Source organism: Prionailurus bengalensis, chromosome B1 (genome assembly GCF_016509475.1).
Source record: "Prionailurus bengalensis isolate Pbe53 chromosome B1, Fcat_Pben_1.1_paternal_pri, whole genome shotgun sequence".
In the NCBI taxonomy this organism is placed as follows: Eukaryota; Metazoa; Chordata; class Mammalia; order Carnivora; family Felidae; genus Prionailurus; species Prionailurus bengalensis.
In genome coordinates, this window is record NC_057344.1 from 75,790,809 (window position 1) to 75,809,225 (window position 18,417).

Consider the following 18,417-nt stretch of genomic DNA (forward strand, 5'->3'; position numbering starts at 1 on the left):
AAAATAAACATTAAAAATTTTGTTTTAAAAAAGTATTATCACCTGAAGTCATTTATTTATTTATATTTATTTATTTTTTTGTTTGTATTTTTATTTTTGAGAGAGAGAGTGGGAATGGAGCAAAGGGAGAGAGAGAGACAGACAGAGAGAGAGAGAAAGAGAGAGAGAGAGAGAGAGAGAGAGAGAGAGAGAATCTTAAGCAGGTTCCATGCTCAGTTCTGAGCCCAATGCATGGCTTGATCCCAAAACCCTGGGACCATGACCTGAGCTGAAATCAAGAGTCAGACGCTTATGTTGACTGAGCCACCCAGGCATCCCCGTTCCAAAGTTATTTTTTTAATTCTCTTTATATATTTGCTTCATCAGATATTTCATGCTCTTTCTTTATGGTACTTAAAAACTACCTTGTCTCTCAAGCCTACTTTTCTAGCCCTGACCTACACTCCAAGAAAGAAGACAAGGTAGAGAATGAAAGCAGAAATCCACGCAAAGGGTAAGCAAAAACAACAACAAAAACCTGTGGAAGGTGAAATTATTTTCTTCTCTAGGAATTGTTCATTTGTTTGTTTTCAAGCAAAAAAAAAAAAAAATTGTTGCAACCACCGCCTCAATGTGTACTGTAGAGGAAAAAAGATTTCAAAAGTTACCCTATGTGTTTATACCTCTAACAGAGATATGATCCCTCATACCAGAGACACTGACCTCCAAGTGCTCTGACCTCTGGCTCCACAACAGGACTGTCTGATTCCCTGCTGCCTCACTTTCTTTCTTATCTCCTGCCTCCTTCTCACCTGCTGGGAGCCTCCTTTGACTGCATCTACAAGGATAGAAAAGCCAGTTAAAGGAGAAACACAGAAGTAGTAGTAGATCAAAACAGAGAGAGGAAGGAAAAAATAAGAGGAAGGGAAGTGACAGCCAACAGTGGAGCCCTTCTCCCCCAGAAAGCCTCTATCAGCCTCCACAACCCTGACCTGTCCCTGACCATGAAGACATTCAAGTGCCTCTCTACAAGAGGTCGGTACTCTTGTAGAGAAGGACATTCTGTCCTTATATCTATTTTTCTAAACTAAGGATGAATTTGGCTTTCTTATGGGGTATCTGCAATCCCACATTTTCTCTGCCCTCTAAGCCAGGGGACATCAGGAAACTTCTGGTCAGTCACAGACGGGGCCATTGCTCTGACTGTCCTTCTCCCTGGTCAGCCAGGATTCTCAGGGAGAAGTGCGTCAGCTACACTGTCTCCTTACTCCTCCCTCCCTCCCCACCCACAGAAGAGGGGATCTGCCCTTCCACCATCACCTGAGGATTCTCAGATTCTAGAAAATGAAGAGGAAGAGCTCATCACAGAAAGTTAGCCCTCCCTGCTTTGGCTGGCCTCCCAACTGCTAGTGTTAGGGCTCCTTCTCGCTCAAAGGATGCACGATTTTTACAGAGGACAATTCAGCTCTTGTTTGGTGACCTATAGAGGCTCCCTCCTGGGCCTGAGAGGTGAAACTGGAGAGTTGGCCCACATCCCACCACTGCTGGTCTCTTGGGGATCGTCACCCAGCCCCACAGGCAAAGGCCCTCAGCCTCTGTGAGCCCAGGGCCTGCCTGTGAATTCTGAAGTACCCAACATCTAAAGGTCTCAGATCACCATCCTCCATCAAAGGAAACACTCCACTGACCCTAAGTACTTAAGTTGTCTTGCTGCACTAAGCCACATTGTAAAGAAATCCATCAGCCATCCCGAGCATGGCCATCCTCTGGGGTCTCCCTTGCATGAGGATATTTTATCTTTTTTCATGAATAAAAATATGCCAATTGCCTAAAATGAAAAAGCGCTGTGGTGATGAATAATTCCTGGAAAGGACGCTGAAGCCAGTGCTTTGTGGGGTGGAGGCCTGAAAAGCCTCGCCATGGGGATTTCCATCTCTGCACCCTGGCGATGTTCCTTCCTCACAGGTTCCTTTGCCTCCTCCTTCATGTCCACTGCGCTTCCCCACCTGCCTTCCAGGTGACCCTCAAGGAAGAGGTCACACCCTACATAGCAGGTCCTTCTGAAGTGTCTGAAACACAATGGACCGTGTCCCTACGTTCCCCCTGGATTCCTCTTGCCCCTTACCTGTCCTTCTCCCCCAGAAGCCCCAGCTAAGTGGAAAATGAGTAGCTGTGGAGATAGGGCCGCCCTAAAAGCTGAGACCCGGACTCTCGATTACTAAGTTCAGAGGACACCGCTCCCGGCTAGAGGCCACAGCACTTTTCCCAGGAGAGCAGAGACGCTTAAACTGGCCCCTCTCATCTGGCCCTTGGAGGAGCTGGAAACAAGGGTTGGGAAAACTTGAGTTTAAGGGAAAAGATTTGAGTTTTAGGGGGGAAGAAACATAAAGTACACAAAGCAGTGTGACACTTTTGCCCCACCCACCCCTTCACACTTTGTCCAGGGGTAAGAAAAGTCGGGGAGGAATTCTGAGAATCCTCCATCTACAAGTTTGAAGTATCAGCCAAGCCTGCTACATAATTTTCAGGGCCTAGTGCGAAGTGAAAATGTCAGCCCCTTGTTCACACAGCAGGAAAATAAAGTGCTTAAATATAAAGTGTTTGCCTTTCTTCTGCTACCTCTCCCTCGGCTGGTCACAGAGTTTTTTATTTGCTATCTAATGTGATTCTCAGTAAAGAAAAATTACAATTTTAAATTATTAGCTAGAGTTTTACCAGTCTGCTTCGTATTGTGCAATGCCAGTTTCAAATGCAAATTTGAGAGCGTCTGACCCATAAGCAGAATCACCGAAATTACACAACTCGTATTTCATAGCTTGTACATGCATATACATTCTGTTCTTTCCAGGACAGTGAAAGCCCGGCACAAAACTAACTCAATGTGTTTTCTTTTTTTTTTTTTTTAATGTTTATTTATTTATTTTTGAGAGAGAGAGAGAAAGTGTGTGTGCTCACACATGCACGAGCAAGGGAGGGGCAGAGAGAGAGGGAGAGAGAATCCCAAGCAAGCTCCAAGCTGTCAGCACAGAGCCCCACGTGGGGCTCGACATGGGGCTGGAATTCATGAACCATGAGATCATGACCTGAGCCGAAGTCTGGACGCTTAAATGATTGAGCCACCCAGGCGACCCTATTTCTCTTCTTAATACATGCACGTTTTACCAACACTCTCTACCTTTGGTTTCCGATGAGTAAGGAAGGCCTGAAGGGAAGAGAAACCATGGGTTGCTCTCTCTCTTTTCTTCTCTATCATCAGTTTCAACTGAGTGGTGGTCAATGGAGGAAAAGAACATAAGAAAGAATATAATAGGGTTCCTGGGTTGTCTCTGTTAGAACACCATTGCCTTCCTACTTTCTCCATGCAAGGTAAGTTCTGGTTCAAATGGAAACTGGGACCTCCCAGGGCTGTCAGTGCCCCACTTACTCACAGAGGCATCACACTTACCTGTGCTTGTTGTGTTACCTCCCTCATCACCCACTTACACATCGGGGTCCGCATGAACGTTGTGTCATCAGACGTCATGAGCTATATATGAGAATAGGGCAGGAAGAAATAGTGGACGCACAAATTGACCATCTCTCCTCTGCTCATGTGTATGCATTACTTCACTTACAAAACACAAGTTCAAGATAAAATGATTAAGAATTTCTAGGCAGTGACAGCAAAGCATTAAATCAAGCACAGCCAGTCCTGAGCAGGGAGTCCTTGCATCTACTCAGGTCACATGCCCATGTAGCTGACCCTGAGCACCCCGAGAGAAGACCCTCTGATGTATCATCTCCTGGTTGCAGCGTGGGAGGGGAGGCACTGCCAGCCCATCCCGCATGATTGGTGTGGGACAAGTCAGGACAGCAGCCAGCTACACTGGGACATCACAAGTCCCGACTTAAAAGCAGCATGGAAGGGATAAATACACTTTTCAGGCTCCAGCAAGAGGCCCCACATAGTAGCAGAAAGAATGCATCGACCTCCCAGTTTCAATAGGTTGCCTGGAGGGGCAAGGGGGGAGGCCTCAAAGGGTTTCCTGTAATTCATCCGAAAAGAACCAAGGCAGGCAATTGTGCCTCCATAAAATTACCAGCTAGGAAGGGGTTGAGACTGAATTTGAATGAAAGTCACAAGACAAGGCTGATTTACCCTCACGTGTCTGTTTGGCATTGCCTGCCAGATGGGCAAGCTGGGTCTCAGAGTGATATTAAAATCAGTTCTATGAAGAAAGCTCTGCTACCTAATGCCCTCTCTCCACCTTGTAGTTAGTTGTCGCTTGTGAAATCCCCAACCCATTAGACATCGGTTACACACTTACCTATTTGAAGCACTGGATACATGTTCATCATCTAAGAAGCGCCCTAGCACCCTGGAATTTGGCTTCAAGGCACTTATCCATTTTTTCATCATACAGGTATTTATATGATTATTTTGATTAACATCTGTGTTCCCAGCTAGACAGAGCTGCCTGATGGCAGAGACAATATCAGCTTTTGCTCATCAATGTGTCTATAGCTGCTGGCACAGTGCTTGGCACGTTATAAGCCATAGAATAGGCGAGGGGATAGGAGACGTGTTCATGCCAAGAGTCAGTGGCTTTGGCTTGGTTTCCTTCTACTATAGTTTCTTGTCTCTTTTGGGTCATGGATCTCTTGGAGCACCAGGTGCAAAACATGAACACTTCCCCAGAAAAAATATATATGCACCCAAAGGATCAGATGCTTCGAAGCCCAGCCACCAACCCTAACTTTGGGAATCCCCAAAATATGCAGTTGTATAAACTATTTTTTCAATTGGCATTTCTTGGGGCATTTCCTCAAGACATAAATTTTTCCCTAAGTATCACTCCTAAAGGTTACAAAGTACATAATCATATGAATGTATCATAATAACCTTCGTCTTACTTTAGCATTTCCGTATTTCTTGTGATCTCCTGTGGATGGAGTTGTAGTGATGGCATTGTTGATTCAAAGGTTCTTAGTACATGATGCCATATTGCCATACAGGAGGTTTGTACGCATTTATATGCCAAGAACACACCTGTGCTAACATTGAATTGATTAGTTTTTAAATTTTTCTAATTTTAAAGATGCTCAACATCACTCATCATCAGGGAAATACAAATAAAAACTATGACTAGGTACCACCTCACACCTGTCAGAATAGCTGTAATTAACAACACAAGAAACAACAGGTGTTGGTGAGGATTTGGAGAAAGAGGAACCCTCTTGCACCGTTGGTGGGAATACAAACTGTGCAGCCACTCTGGAAAAAGTATGGAGGTTCCTCAAGAAACTAAAAATAGATCTATGACCCATCAATTGCACTACCAGGTATTTACCCAAAGGGTACAAAAATACATTTTCAAAGACATACGTACACCCCAATGTTTTTAGCAGCATTATCAACAATAGCCAAGCTATGGAGAGAGCCCAAATGTCTATCGGCTGATGAATGGAAAAAGAAGGTGTGGGGGGGGTGTGTGTGTGTGTGTGTGTGTGTATACACACAATGGACTATTACAATGTATGTGTGTGTGTATACAATGTGTGCATACATACACACACACACATACACACAATGGACTATTACTCAGCCATCAAAAAGAATGAAATCTTGCCATTTACAATGATGTAGATGTAGCTAGAATGTATTATGCTAAGTGAAATAAGTCAGTCAGAAAAAGAAATACGCCACATGATTTCACTCATATGTGGAATTTAAGAAACAAAACAGATGAACGTATGGGAAGGTGGGGGGAGAGAAAAGAGAAAGAAACCACAAGAGACTCTTAATGCTAGAGTACAAACTGTGGGTTGATTGAGGGAAGGGGGTGGGAGATGGGCTAGATGGGTGATGGGTACTAAGGAGGGCACTTGCTGTGATGAGTACTGGGTGTTATATGTAAGTGATGAATCACTAAATTCTACTCCTGAAGCCAATGTTACACTGTATGTTAACTCTAATTTAAATTAAAAACAGGAAAAAATAATTTTTCTAATTTTATAAATGAAAGATATTTTTTAATGGGTGTTTTCATTTTTACTTCATTGATCTCTAATAAAGCTAAAGATTGTATTAGTTATTTTATTGCATTTTCTGTAATTCACAAAATTCTTTCTATTATTTGAGGACTTGTTTTTTTTCCTAATCAATGCATACCAGCTTATTAGGATCATTAATTCTTTGTTTTATTTGTGGAAGGTATTTTTCTCAGTTGCCTGTTTTCAATTTGATTTATAGTGATTTGACTTACATACTTACTGAAGTTTTAAACTCTTTTATAAGTCATACCTGTTTACTTTACTTAGTAATTTTAAAAATTATTTTTATGCTTAGGGCACCTGGGTGGCTCAATGGGTTAAGTATCTGATTCTTGATCTAAGCTCAGGTCGTGATCTCACCATTCTTGAGTTCAAGACAGTGTGGGGCCTGCTTAGGATTCTCTGTCTCACTCTCTCTCTGCCCCTTTCCTCCTCATGCTCATGTGCACACTTGTGTGTGCGCTCTTCCTCTCTTCTTAATAAAATATTTTTATGCTGGGGCACCTGGATGGGTCAGTCGGTTGAGTGTCCAATTTCAGCCCAGGTCATGATCTCATGGTTCATGGGTTCAAGCCCCGTGTCCGGCTCTGTGCTGACAGCCTGCTTCAGATTCTGTCTCTGGCTCTCTCTCTGCCCCTCCCCCATTTGTGCTCTGTCTGTCTCTAAAATAAATAAACATTAAAAAAATATTTTATGCTTAAAAAATCCCTTTATATGCAAATATTTAATAAAATTTGTATTGCTACTTTTAAAATTCAGCTATTTAAACCACTTGGAAATTATTCTAGTGTATGCCATAAGTTAGCTCTGTATGAGCATTTATTCACCTAGCTAGCCAGTTTTCCCCAATAATTTGCTAAATGTGACATAAATGGGGTGCCAACAGGTACAATTGTTTAGGTCGTGTAATAGATAAGAGCAACCCATCTAAGCAGGTGGCCTTCACTTCGAAGACATTGTAGATCTGCATTCTTACTATGACCCTTTTTCTGGCAGGTGGCAGTAAAGTGCCCGATTCTAACAGAGTCAGTGTACTATGACAGTTTCCAGCAGATGGAAGTAAGATGTCTTGAGCAAGGGGTGCCTGGTTTAGAAATTTTTTTAATGTTTATTTATTTTTTGAGAGAGAGAGAGACAGAGTGTGAGCAGGGGAGGGGCAGAGAGAGAGAGGGAGACACAGAATCGGAAGCAGCTCCAGGCTCCGAGCTGTCAGCACAGAGCCCAATGCGGGGCTGCAACTCACAAGCTGTGAGATCATGACCTGAGCAGAAGTCAGACGCTTAACTGACTGAGCCAACCAGGCGTCCCAAGGGGTGCCTGATTTTAATTCTCACAAGACACCATAGGGACTACTGCAGCACTGCCCTACCGGCCAAATGAATCAATGCTTCCCAACATCTCACTTCACACTCAAGAGAGTACCTTCAGGAAGCTACTACCAAATTAGATTTTGCCACAAAACACACACACACACACACACACACACACACACACACAATGTCTTTCCTTCCCGAAGATGAAAGTAAAAGACCCTCCTGCATCAGCCATTTGGCCTCTTTCAAACAGTAATGCCTAGAGGAGTATTTGATTTGCTTCAACCTGAAATATAACCACAAGGGCTCTCTCCACTTTCTCTCTCTCTCTTCTAATAAATAAAGAAAGAAGGAAGTCTTTTCTCACCAATTCTAACAACTGGCCTTACAGATGGGATTCCATGCCCCCATATGAATAAATGGCCGGGTGGCAACATGCAGATTAATTACTCAGGAAATAATCTCCTGCAGCAGCTTGCTCTGTATTCTCTAACAAGGCTAAAAATGATTTGTGCCACCTGTTTATGGTTCCAAGTGCTTGCCTCGGGTCCTTCAAGTATTCTATTAAAAACTTTTTGATTAACTTGGTCTCAGGGCTAACTTTTTGTTTGTTTGTTTCTTTGGAGTGAATAAATAGAGGTTCCACACCCTTGTGCCTGGAGAGCCGCCTGGGTAAATCACCAGGAAGCAGGGCGAAAATATGGGGAGTGTACGCATTGCTCTCAGGTCTGACGTTACCTGACAGACTCAAGATTTGTCTGATTCATAAAAACTCCACTGCGCAGGTGTGTAAAGCGAACCTTTCCCATTTTTTCCGAGGACGTTTTAGCTGTCATGAGTTGGGAAGAAGGTGGCTTTGTTTTTTATGAGGCTGCAATATTTTTCACTGTTGGATGCCGAGAGGCGATTGCATGTGGGTATATATAGACACATCCCTAGTTTGGACCTAAGTCATAATAAATTTATGTGCTATTTACACACGGCTTTAAATCATTTCAATAAGAGAAGCATGCAGGCTAGAAATTTAACTGTTCTTTCTGGTTCATAAATGGCCACATCTTTGAAAAAAAGAATGAAAGTTAGGGGAGGAAAGAAGCAGTTTCCACCATAACCAACAAACTAATGATGATCGCTTGTTCTTGTCTAATGCCTAAAATGTGCTCTCCCATACATGATCTCCTTTGGTCCTCATAAAATCTCTGTGAAATAGGAAGAACAGAGATTATTAGGTTGTTTTATATATAAAATTATAACTATAGATGTGTGTGTATAAATATATATAGAAGAAATATATATATATATATATATATATATATATATATATATAAAGAAACTGAGGCTTAGCAAAAGAAGCTGACCTTCTCAAGTTCACACAGTTTGTTAATGTTCCCAAAAACCTAGACTGTAAGGATTATGCCATTAGAAGTTCACTGGTCTTTCGAATATTCCATGCTGTCTCCATAAACCCCTAAGGCTTTATCATCTACTACAGGGTCATACTATATTTCAGACATTTTTGAATAATACCTAACTTCCTAAGTCCTGTGCAATGACCAAAATTTCCTGTCTCTCTGTGCATTTGGGCCTGGATAGGACAGCACCATCATGGATAGAACTAGAGTGGGCAGCTGAACCACCATAGTTACACTGGGCTCATGGCAGACATCACCAATCAATCACTGCACCCTTTCTCATTGGCTTATGTCTTGGATCAGATAGAAAAAGGCTGGGCTAAGTCCTTGTGTCCTTATAAACCACAAGCATAACTGACCTAAAAACCTACTACCCTTGGATTCCAATGTATCAAAACAATAATCACCCCTTATGCTTCATCTTACTTCTCTTACTTCATCTTACTTCTTTCTGAAATTGGAATTCTTCATTCAAGAATTCTTCTCAAGACTATGGCACCTGAGTGGCTCAGTCAGTTAAGCTTCCAACTTCGGCTCAGGTCATGATCTCACGATTTGTGGGTTTGAGCCCCACATCAGGCTCTGTGCTGACAGCTCAGAGCCTGGAGCCTGCTTTGGATTCTGTGTCTCCCTCTCCCTCTGCCCACCCTACTCATGCTTTGTCTCTCAAAAAAATGAATAAGCATTAAAAAAAATTTTAATAAAAAATTTAAAAAAGAATTCTTCTCAAGACTGTTCTAAACAGACCCTGTCAATTGACCAGAGGCAGCATGGGAAGAGAACCTATTTGCCATCACAACTAGGTGTCCTTAAGCACATTGTTCTTGATGTTATTGATTACTCATATATTGACTATAATGTTTCATTCCTAACCAAGTCATGCCAGGTACTGGCCACTACCCCCACATCACTAGGACTGGAGCACTAACACATGAAGCCCCCCCTTTTTTTTAATGTTTTTATTTATTTTTGAAGGAGAGAGAGAGAGACAAAGCATAAGTGGAGGAGGAGCAGAGAGAGAGGGAGACACAGAATTTTAAGCAGGCTCCAGGCTCTAAGCTGTCAGCACGGAGCCCGACGTGGGGCTCAAACTCACAGACTGTGAGATCATGACCTGAGCCGAAGTCGGACGCTTAACCAACTGAGCCACCCAGGCACCTCCACATGAAGCCTCTTAAGGCATAAAACCTATGGCTCTATCCAAACCCATCACATCCACCGTAGGGCCTGAGTGGAAGCTATGGGGTGATTCCTGGCCCATCAGTTTGCAAATGTATTTCCGACAGACAACTACCTTCCCTCACTGAGACTCTACTGCTGTAGCTGGAGCTATGACATGACAAAAGAAGTGCTCTCACCAGCCTGGTCACTGTGGAGCAGGCTAAACTCTTTTAATTCTCTCATAGCACTACTGATGTGTTTGAATATTTATCGTAGGTCTTCAAAAAATAAAACATAAGCTCCTTGAAGGAAGGGAGGACTTTGTCTTATTTCTTTTTCAGTAAAAACACCAGGAATGTGGTAGGTCTCCAATAAATATTTGGACACAGACTGACAAGAGCACAGAAAAGAGGCAAGGATGCCTATTGCTTCCATGCATGTTGGGAAGCGGATCCATTAGGATTTTATAGAGAGTCCTTAAATCATGTGGCATTTGAGATAGTATTATTATTGTCTGGGATTTTAGGAATATTCTATCCATCTACTTTTTTTTTCATTAGTATTCAGGCAGCAGGTATCAGTGGAACACCTATAATGTCCCCAGACCCCAGCCCGGACTTCTCAGGAAGGCCTCATTCCATCCAGCACCAGTGGAAATTCCCAAAGCAGAATGCATCCAGCCTCCCCAGGCTCAGGTCTGGGTAAGTCCTGTGTCCTCATCAACAGCAAACACAGACTACCTTTTGGAGTGGATTGTTAGGCTATCCGAAAAATTCTCACTTTCCTCTATTTTGCATCTACTTCCTTCCAAAATACCTCTGCTTTCACAACTATCATTCAAACTCAGAAATAAATGCTAAGCAACTTTCTTAAATTCCTCTCTTCTTTCCCACCTTGACTTCCCACCTAACTGGTAATTTCCATAAGGCCTTCCTTATTTTTGCACGTCAGGAACCATTGCTCTGGGAAGGACCTAGCCCTGCCCTGGCTCGATCTCTTTTCATCCATATCCTAATTTATGTTTTCATGCCAATGAGACAACCAGCAATGGGACAAGACTTTATCTGAGAATGTCCAGTGTAGCATTCATTTAAAATAGCAAAGCCCAGAAACAAACATAAAGACTATGTAATAGCAGCATGGTTAATTAATTATGGTCCTCCCATAACATGGAACACTAAGTGGGCCTTAAATAAGCATATTTAATGGCACAGAGAAATGTTCCTCAGATAATGGTGTATGAAAAAAAGCAGACACAAAACAAACCAGTTATATAACTTCACACATAAATGTGCATACATAGAGAGATGACTAGAAGAAAATAAACCAAGATGTTAATAATAGTTAACTCTCAAGAGTGGAACTTCCTGGGTTTTTTTTTTCTTGCTCACATTTTTGTACCTTTCCAAATTTCCTTTCTTCCCCTCAAATTTTCTAAAATAAGCCCAGTATTTTATAATTATGGGAAAGCTACACACATTGAGAAGGTGTAGGTCTGTCAGTCATGGTTTGTGATAGGAAAATAAACATCCCAATAGGCCAGTGGCTCTCCAACTGGGTGAGCATCAGAATCACTTGGAGGGCTTGTCATAAAATGGAGCGCTTGGTACCACCTCCAGAGTTTTTGATTCAGTGGGTCTGGGTCCGGGCCCAGGAATTTGCATTTCTAATAGGTTCTTGGGTGATAGTGGTGCTTGCTGGTGAAGGACTACTCTTTGAGAACCACTGCTGTAGGTATTTCAAGCAGACAGAGGTCTTTCAAGCAGGAAGAGAATTGAGTGAGCAAAATTGTTGACTGGGCAAAAGGAAGGTTATTTAGGGACACTGCCACTAGCTTTCGGGTTACACTACTATAGCTGTACTCCAGAGATCAAGTTGCTACTTATACCCCAGGGTCGGGAGACTTCAGGAAACTTCTAGAAACTGCCACGGATTTCATAGCTTCCCTTGACCCTGAAGCTGTGAGTGACAGGAGCACATGGAGAGGTTCCACGCAGAAACTCCTATGTGCTAGAGTCCACATATCTGCCATACTTCTGCCAGAGAAGAAAGAGTCTCTTCTGCCTTCCAAATCTCCCTGAGTGCCTCTTACCTGGAAGCCAGGGAGTCTGAAATGTATAGTCTCCACGTGTCCAGCCCCTGAGATAACAAGGGAGATCATAGACCTCATCGGGAATGCTGATGGACAGCAAATACCATCCAGCATGGGGTCAAGGGAGGGAAGAGAAGGAAAGAGAAAGAAGGAAAAGAAGAGGGGAGAAGCAGGAAGAGAGAGGGAATAATGAGAGTGTGCATCACATTTGGGTACAATTCAGTGAAATCAATCGTTGTGTAATGGGAATTGGTCTTAGCATAACGGGAAGGACGCAGGTGGGGAGCAAGTGGATGGGGGCCCCAGGCTAACAGCGCAGAAAGAATTTACCTGTATGGACAGGGGGTTCCACTGGAGTCATATCCAAACTATGTTAGCAGAGAGATCAGCAGTAGGTTGGATCAGAACAAAACAATTTCTGGCTTGAAGTTCCAACTGAAATAGAAGTAACGTTTCATGATTACTCCTGCCTCATTTTCACCCCGTGTCTAAAGTGTGTGTGCTCAGTTTCAGCGAGCAGATAAAAACTGTGCTCTGAAAACTGTGAAATACTGCATGGATGTAAGTAACCATCATATTAAATTTTATCCCCAAGTGGTCATCTAGGACTTACCACTGAATTATCAGAAAAGCAGGGATAGGGCTTCCTCCCGAAAGCACCGAGCAGCCGAGGGAAGTAAAGAGGCAGAGGAAGGAAGGTGCTCCTAGTGTCCCTCTCTCTGTGGGTTGCTTTGCCGCACAACCAGCCTTGAGAATGGCTGTGCTGCACTACAGGCCAGCTGGAATTGTTTGCAACTGCACAATTAGGGCACTGCTTTCTCTGCTGTTTTGCAGGTAGGCCCTTGAAATGCTAAGTCTCCAAATGGATGAACAGGAAGCTTGGGGACAAGATTCCCAGGGAAGCTTGGGGCCCAGGGAACTGTGTTCTGAGAAGCATGGAGGTACCCGCCTGGGAAATGAAGGGAGATCTAGGCGGACAGTAGCAGGAGGAAGCCCAGAGTGTTCCCAGAGAAAGCAGGGCGAGAAGCTCTCAAAGTCAAATGATGGAACATTTCCTAACATTATTGATCAAGGAGACATAAGCTTAGAGAGGATGGCAGTGGGGTCCTCAGACAAGTTCCCCTAGCTGTTTCTCCATGGTGCCCAGCATCAGTGATCCAGATCCAGACCCCCTGATCCAGGGAGTGATCCAGACCGACCCCCTCTTTTGAAGCCTGAGCTGCTGCTGAAGCTAAGGATGCACCAGTAATGACTGGAAAGAACCATTCTGAGCAGGGCCAATGGCCTAGGACTTGCTTGGGGCTCGCAGCATCCATCAGGCTTCCCTGCAGCCGTCCCGCCCCATCCTGTATGACTGAAGCACCATGCCTCACCTTCCAGGCTTTCTCTGGGCAGGGCAGTACCTCAGCCTCCCAGAGATGCCTCAGAAGCACTCCACTCCACACTCAGCTTCGCCAATGCTGCTGTTACAGTCACTGTTTACTTTCTTCATTTTGTTTACTGACTGATCCTCACTGGCCTCCAACAGTAGAGCAAGGCATCTCCACCCCGCCCCCGCCAGTCTTTTCCCCCAAAGGCAAACAAGGACCATGACTGGCTTCTACTCGATGCCCAAGGTCAAGGGAGCTGGTGAGGCCTTAGGGGGCTGCCCTGCTCTGCTGTCCCGCTGTCCCCAGCCGGTACGGTGAGGAAGCCTAGAGCTGCTGGGGAGGTACAGGTGTCTGCCTGCTTGAGGCTGCCCTAGAGACCATCGTGACTCGTTATTGGAGCAGATTCTCTTTTCTCTCTGACTCTTGTCAATGGCTTGTGGGTTCTGACTTGGCCTTTCTCACAAGGGGCTGGTAATAAATATGACTCACGCACGAACTTTGGGAAGGAATAGCAAAAGGAAACTTTTCAGACTACTTTTGGTCCAGGGACCACGTGCCTCAAGATCATTCTTCCCTGGGGAGAATTAGCTCCAGCTAATACCAGATTGATCCCTTGCTTTGCTTGGTCCCTGGGATGTGCAGGTGCGTGTGACAGTTGAGGAAACACCTAGGCACTGTCTTCGGGCTCTCTGGTTCTCTATGAAAGTACCGATTTCCCCTGAACTTACGATCCCGACACCCATTCGAGGCAGTGAGTGACTTTCTGTGTTGTTCCGAACAAACCTGCGCCATGCCCCTCTGTGCCTGCCCTTGAAGCAGTAAATGTTTCACCTTGCATATTGTTTTAGTGGCCAGACCGCATTTGCCTATCACACATGACTGATCAGATGAAAATTATGAGCAAAACATTCTGCTTGCTCGACTTGTCCCGTGACTCTTGCAGAAAAGAGATATTTCCTGGAGCAAGTGGGGACATTTCCCTCCCCAAGGTTTTTGGGTTGCTGCCCTTCACACCCGGGCACGTCTGAGGGCTTTCCAGGGCTGGCTTTTTTAGGCAACAGCATTCATGGCGTGTCTCACAGATTTTGAAAAGGCTACAGGGTAATATACCGTCTATCTAGACATTTAAAAGGCATTTTTTTAAATGCCAAATGTCTGTTCTCTGTCTGATCGGATGAGCTTCTGCGCTTCATTTCCACTTTAACTCCATGGGGGAGGGCTTCTGTGGAAGCCACCAGCACATCCAGAGAATAGAAACTCGGTTATTATGCACCCGTTTTACTGCAAGATCTGGGCTGCTGTGGCTGATCAGTTTACAACCTGTCTCTAATTTATCTGCATTTAAAAAACTGATCGTGGACAGCAAGGCAGAATGTGATTGCAGCGTGACTGGCTCAGACAAGTGAGGAGGAGGAGGAGGAGGAGGAGGAGGAAGAGGAGGAGGAGAGCCCAAGCAGGCACACAGCTCTAGGGGAGACACGTGAGTGGGAAAGAAAATGTCTGCTGAAGGAGGTCCCCGCTTCTCATTTGCAGCAGGCTAAACTATTTCCAGGATCCCATTCTCCATTTCTGATATTGCGTGTGCTTCGTTCTATTATCCCAACATTTGGCAAATGGTTTCCAAGTCCAAACATTTGGTATTATTTTACGCTAGGTGAACGTGGGGCTCTTAGCAGGCTCAGGCTGGATTCGAAAGCTGGCTGTGACTGCTGTAATTTGGTCATGGATCTTTTTGTTCAGCAGTCAGGCTGTCGTTGGAATGCTTAATTCATACACAGGAAGAGCTGCTGTTGGTTTTAGCAGCCCGCAGTCCAAGGCAACGGTGGGTCCGGAAAAGGGCACTTACCATTCTCACTAAAGACCTGGGGATCTCAAAGCTTGGCTTCTTTCAAGGAGTCCCCAGTTGTGGCCTGATCACCTCATGCATATAAAATCTGTTAGTTATTCACTGATATCCAGTGATACGAACTACCTATTGACACATAACTAAGAGAAATGACTATACATAACAGAAAAGCAAGGGAACTGATATATGAAAATATGGACCATGGAGATATAAGACAAGATATTTTAATCAGCTACATAATCAATCAACAACCATTGATTGATCAACCTTTTATTCCAAAATATTAATTGAGAATTCCACAAGCCAGGTACTATGCCAGATACTAAAAATATATCAATGAATAAGACACTAGCCATATTCTCAAGGAGCTCACAGCACAGTTGGATAATCCGAGAAGCAAAGCAACAGTTACAATACACAAGGGTAAGCATCAGGATAGGAAAGTTCAGGGAGCTGGGAGAACACAAAGAAAGGTAGAGGAAGGGAGTCCGAGAAAACTTCCATGGGCCAGGGAACATCTGCTGAGTTCCGACACAGAAAAGATAGCCAGGCAGGGGTGAGGGATGGGCATCAGTCAGGTTTGTGACCCTCTGTGATGCGAGGAAACCACAGAAGTAGAAGATTAAATGTCAAATAAGTGGGTTAATGCTACTGGAATTCAGAATACAGCAGAAGTCATCAGTCACCACATTCCCAGAGGATTTGATGTGAGTTCTAGAGTATTGGAAAGTTTTATTCAGGTAGGCAAACCAGGGTAAGACCCTTTATTACAGGGAAAACAAATTATAGGATCAAGAAAGGACAGAGATATTTAGGGCCCAGTATGTGGAACATTCATTCAATAAATGCGTATTGAAATTGTGTAGGACAAAATAGTCTAAGGACTGCTTCTATCCTAGAGACCAGGGGACAGTAAATTCTGTTTTGTTTTAGGCTTTGTTGGCAACATGGCAATGGTCAGTGGACCATTGTCTGCCAACCTTTGCTCTAGAGACAGGCACCCTTATTAGGAACAAGATAGGTATACAAATAATTACAATGCAAACGAATTTTCCTGGAGTGGTGGAGGGTAAGTCTAGGGATGGGAACTGGGGTAAAGTTGTGGAAGGCTTTGAGTGTCAGGCTCAGCATTTAGATGTCATCTTGTAAGTAGCAAGGCCCTGTTGATGATTTGGGGCAAGGGGTTGTTTTTGGAAGATTAATTTTGGACCACTGTGCAGAGCCTGGAGGTGCGGAAACTTCTAGACAGTATTCAAAGCATCAAGAGAAGAAGTCAGCTTCTGCCATTTGTAAAGGAAATGGAAGGGGAGGACAAGAGTGAGAGGCATTGCATGTTGTCTAATAACTGGGTAAGAGGCCAAAAAGAAATAAAGGAATCAAAGATAAGCCTCACAGTGACAAATCCAGGTGGCTACATGGTAGTTCTGAAAGAAGAGATACGAAAGGTTGGGAAAGGAGACTGGCTTCGGGACAGATTTGTGTACCTTTGGTATGCATGTTGAGTTGGCATTGACACTGGGACATCCACAGGACACCGCTGGTCTAAACTACCAGGAGGAGCTCACACATGCAGGGGGGCAGGACTGCAAAAGAAGAACCATGGAAAAACTGTGAAGAATCCATAGCCACAAAGGTTAGAAGGATAGTAGCAGTGACACTAATGGAGGGCTATTATTATGCTAGTGTTGCCTTAGACGTCTTAACGTGTGTTCTCTGCCTTAATGGCTCCTATAGCCCTCCGAGGTATATAGTGTTATCCTCATTTTACAGATGAGGAAACTGAGCCTTAAAGAAGTTAGGTAATTTTCCCCAAGGCACCCAGTTAGGAAGGTGTTAAACCACAATTAGTTAGCTCTGTCTGCCCCATAAGACTGTGCTCATAGCATCAAACTGCACTGCCTCTTGCTTAGTAGGTTTCTTGCCTGGGTGCAGAAGCTTCTACTCCAATAGATTACCAAACTCAGGGCCTGTATTCACTCTTGGGTTCCCAATGTATGTGGAAAAATACCCTCTTTCTTTTCTTTTTTAAATTAACCCAAAACCCAGATGGGCACTGCTCACACATTTACCCATCCACTGCAGCTCTGACCTTCCCCTTGGACGTTCTCTCACCTTCTTCCACCAGAAAGAAGTCCCAGGGACAACCAGAGTGGCATAATCCCAGTCCCTCACTTAAAGGTATAGTGTCCAAAGTTCACGGTAATGGCCTCTTCCCCCCTCACCTGCTCTGGGCTACCGGACACCTTACGCGTGTTCCTTAATGTCTTAGCTCCCAGCGGTAGATTGCAAAAACTGGCCACAACATTTCCCCTTCCTGCATCCATGCCACTGTGATGTGACTTTGAAGTTCCTTCCATCGAGAGGTAGTCTATTTCCCAACCCCTGGGATCTGGGCTGCCTTGTCACTTGCCTTGTGACTTGCTTTGGCCACTAGAATGTGTTGAAAGCAGTATTTTGCCAGTTCCAAACCAAGGCTTCAAGCGGCCTTACATGCATCCACTTATCCCTTTAAAGACCCCTGCCCCTCCCCCCACCCCAATGTGAACACCCTGAGCTAGACTGCTGGTGAATAAGAAGCTTCATGGACCAGAGATGAGTAGTTCTGTGATCCCAGCCAAGTCCTAAGACATGTGAGAAAGCCCAGCCAAGATAAGCAACACCACCTGCCCAACATACCAACAAACACACAACTCACTGTGGGTGCCTAAAGAACCCCCACTGAACCCAGACTAAATTGGTGACTCACAGAATCTTGAGCTAAGGACACGGTTGCTTTTCTTCTTTAAACTACTAAGTTTTGGGGTCTGTGAGCAGTATAGCTGGTACACTACTTTTCACACTAAAACTTTAATGATATCTGCATTTAAACAGTCATCAACTAACCACGTTCTATACTAGAACTTCCTGGATTTCACATATTTGAGGTTTCAGAGGACCCACTGGCTTGCTTATGGTTACTATGAATTAGCCCCGGAACTGAGAACAGAAGGCAGAACCAGGCTAGCTGTACCTCTAAGCAGAAAGGTACTCCCTCTTAGATGAAAGGGCTCTAATTAAAAGGCAGGAAAGATCAGATACCTGTAGAGTTCACTGCTAAAGGTATCTAAAAACCTGGCTCTCAAAGTCGCTTTGCTTCTGACTATTCATACGTCAGAAGACTAATTAACTCTGACAAGTTGACCACTGGAAACCATTTCCATAAGGGTGACAT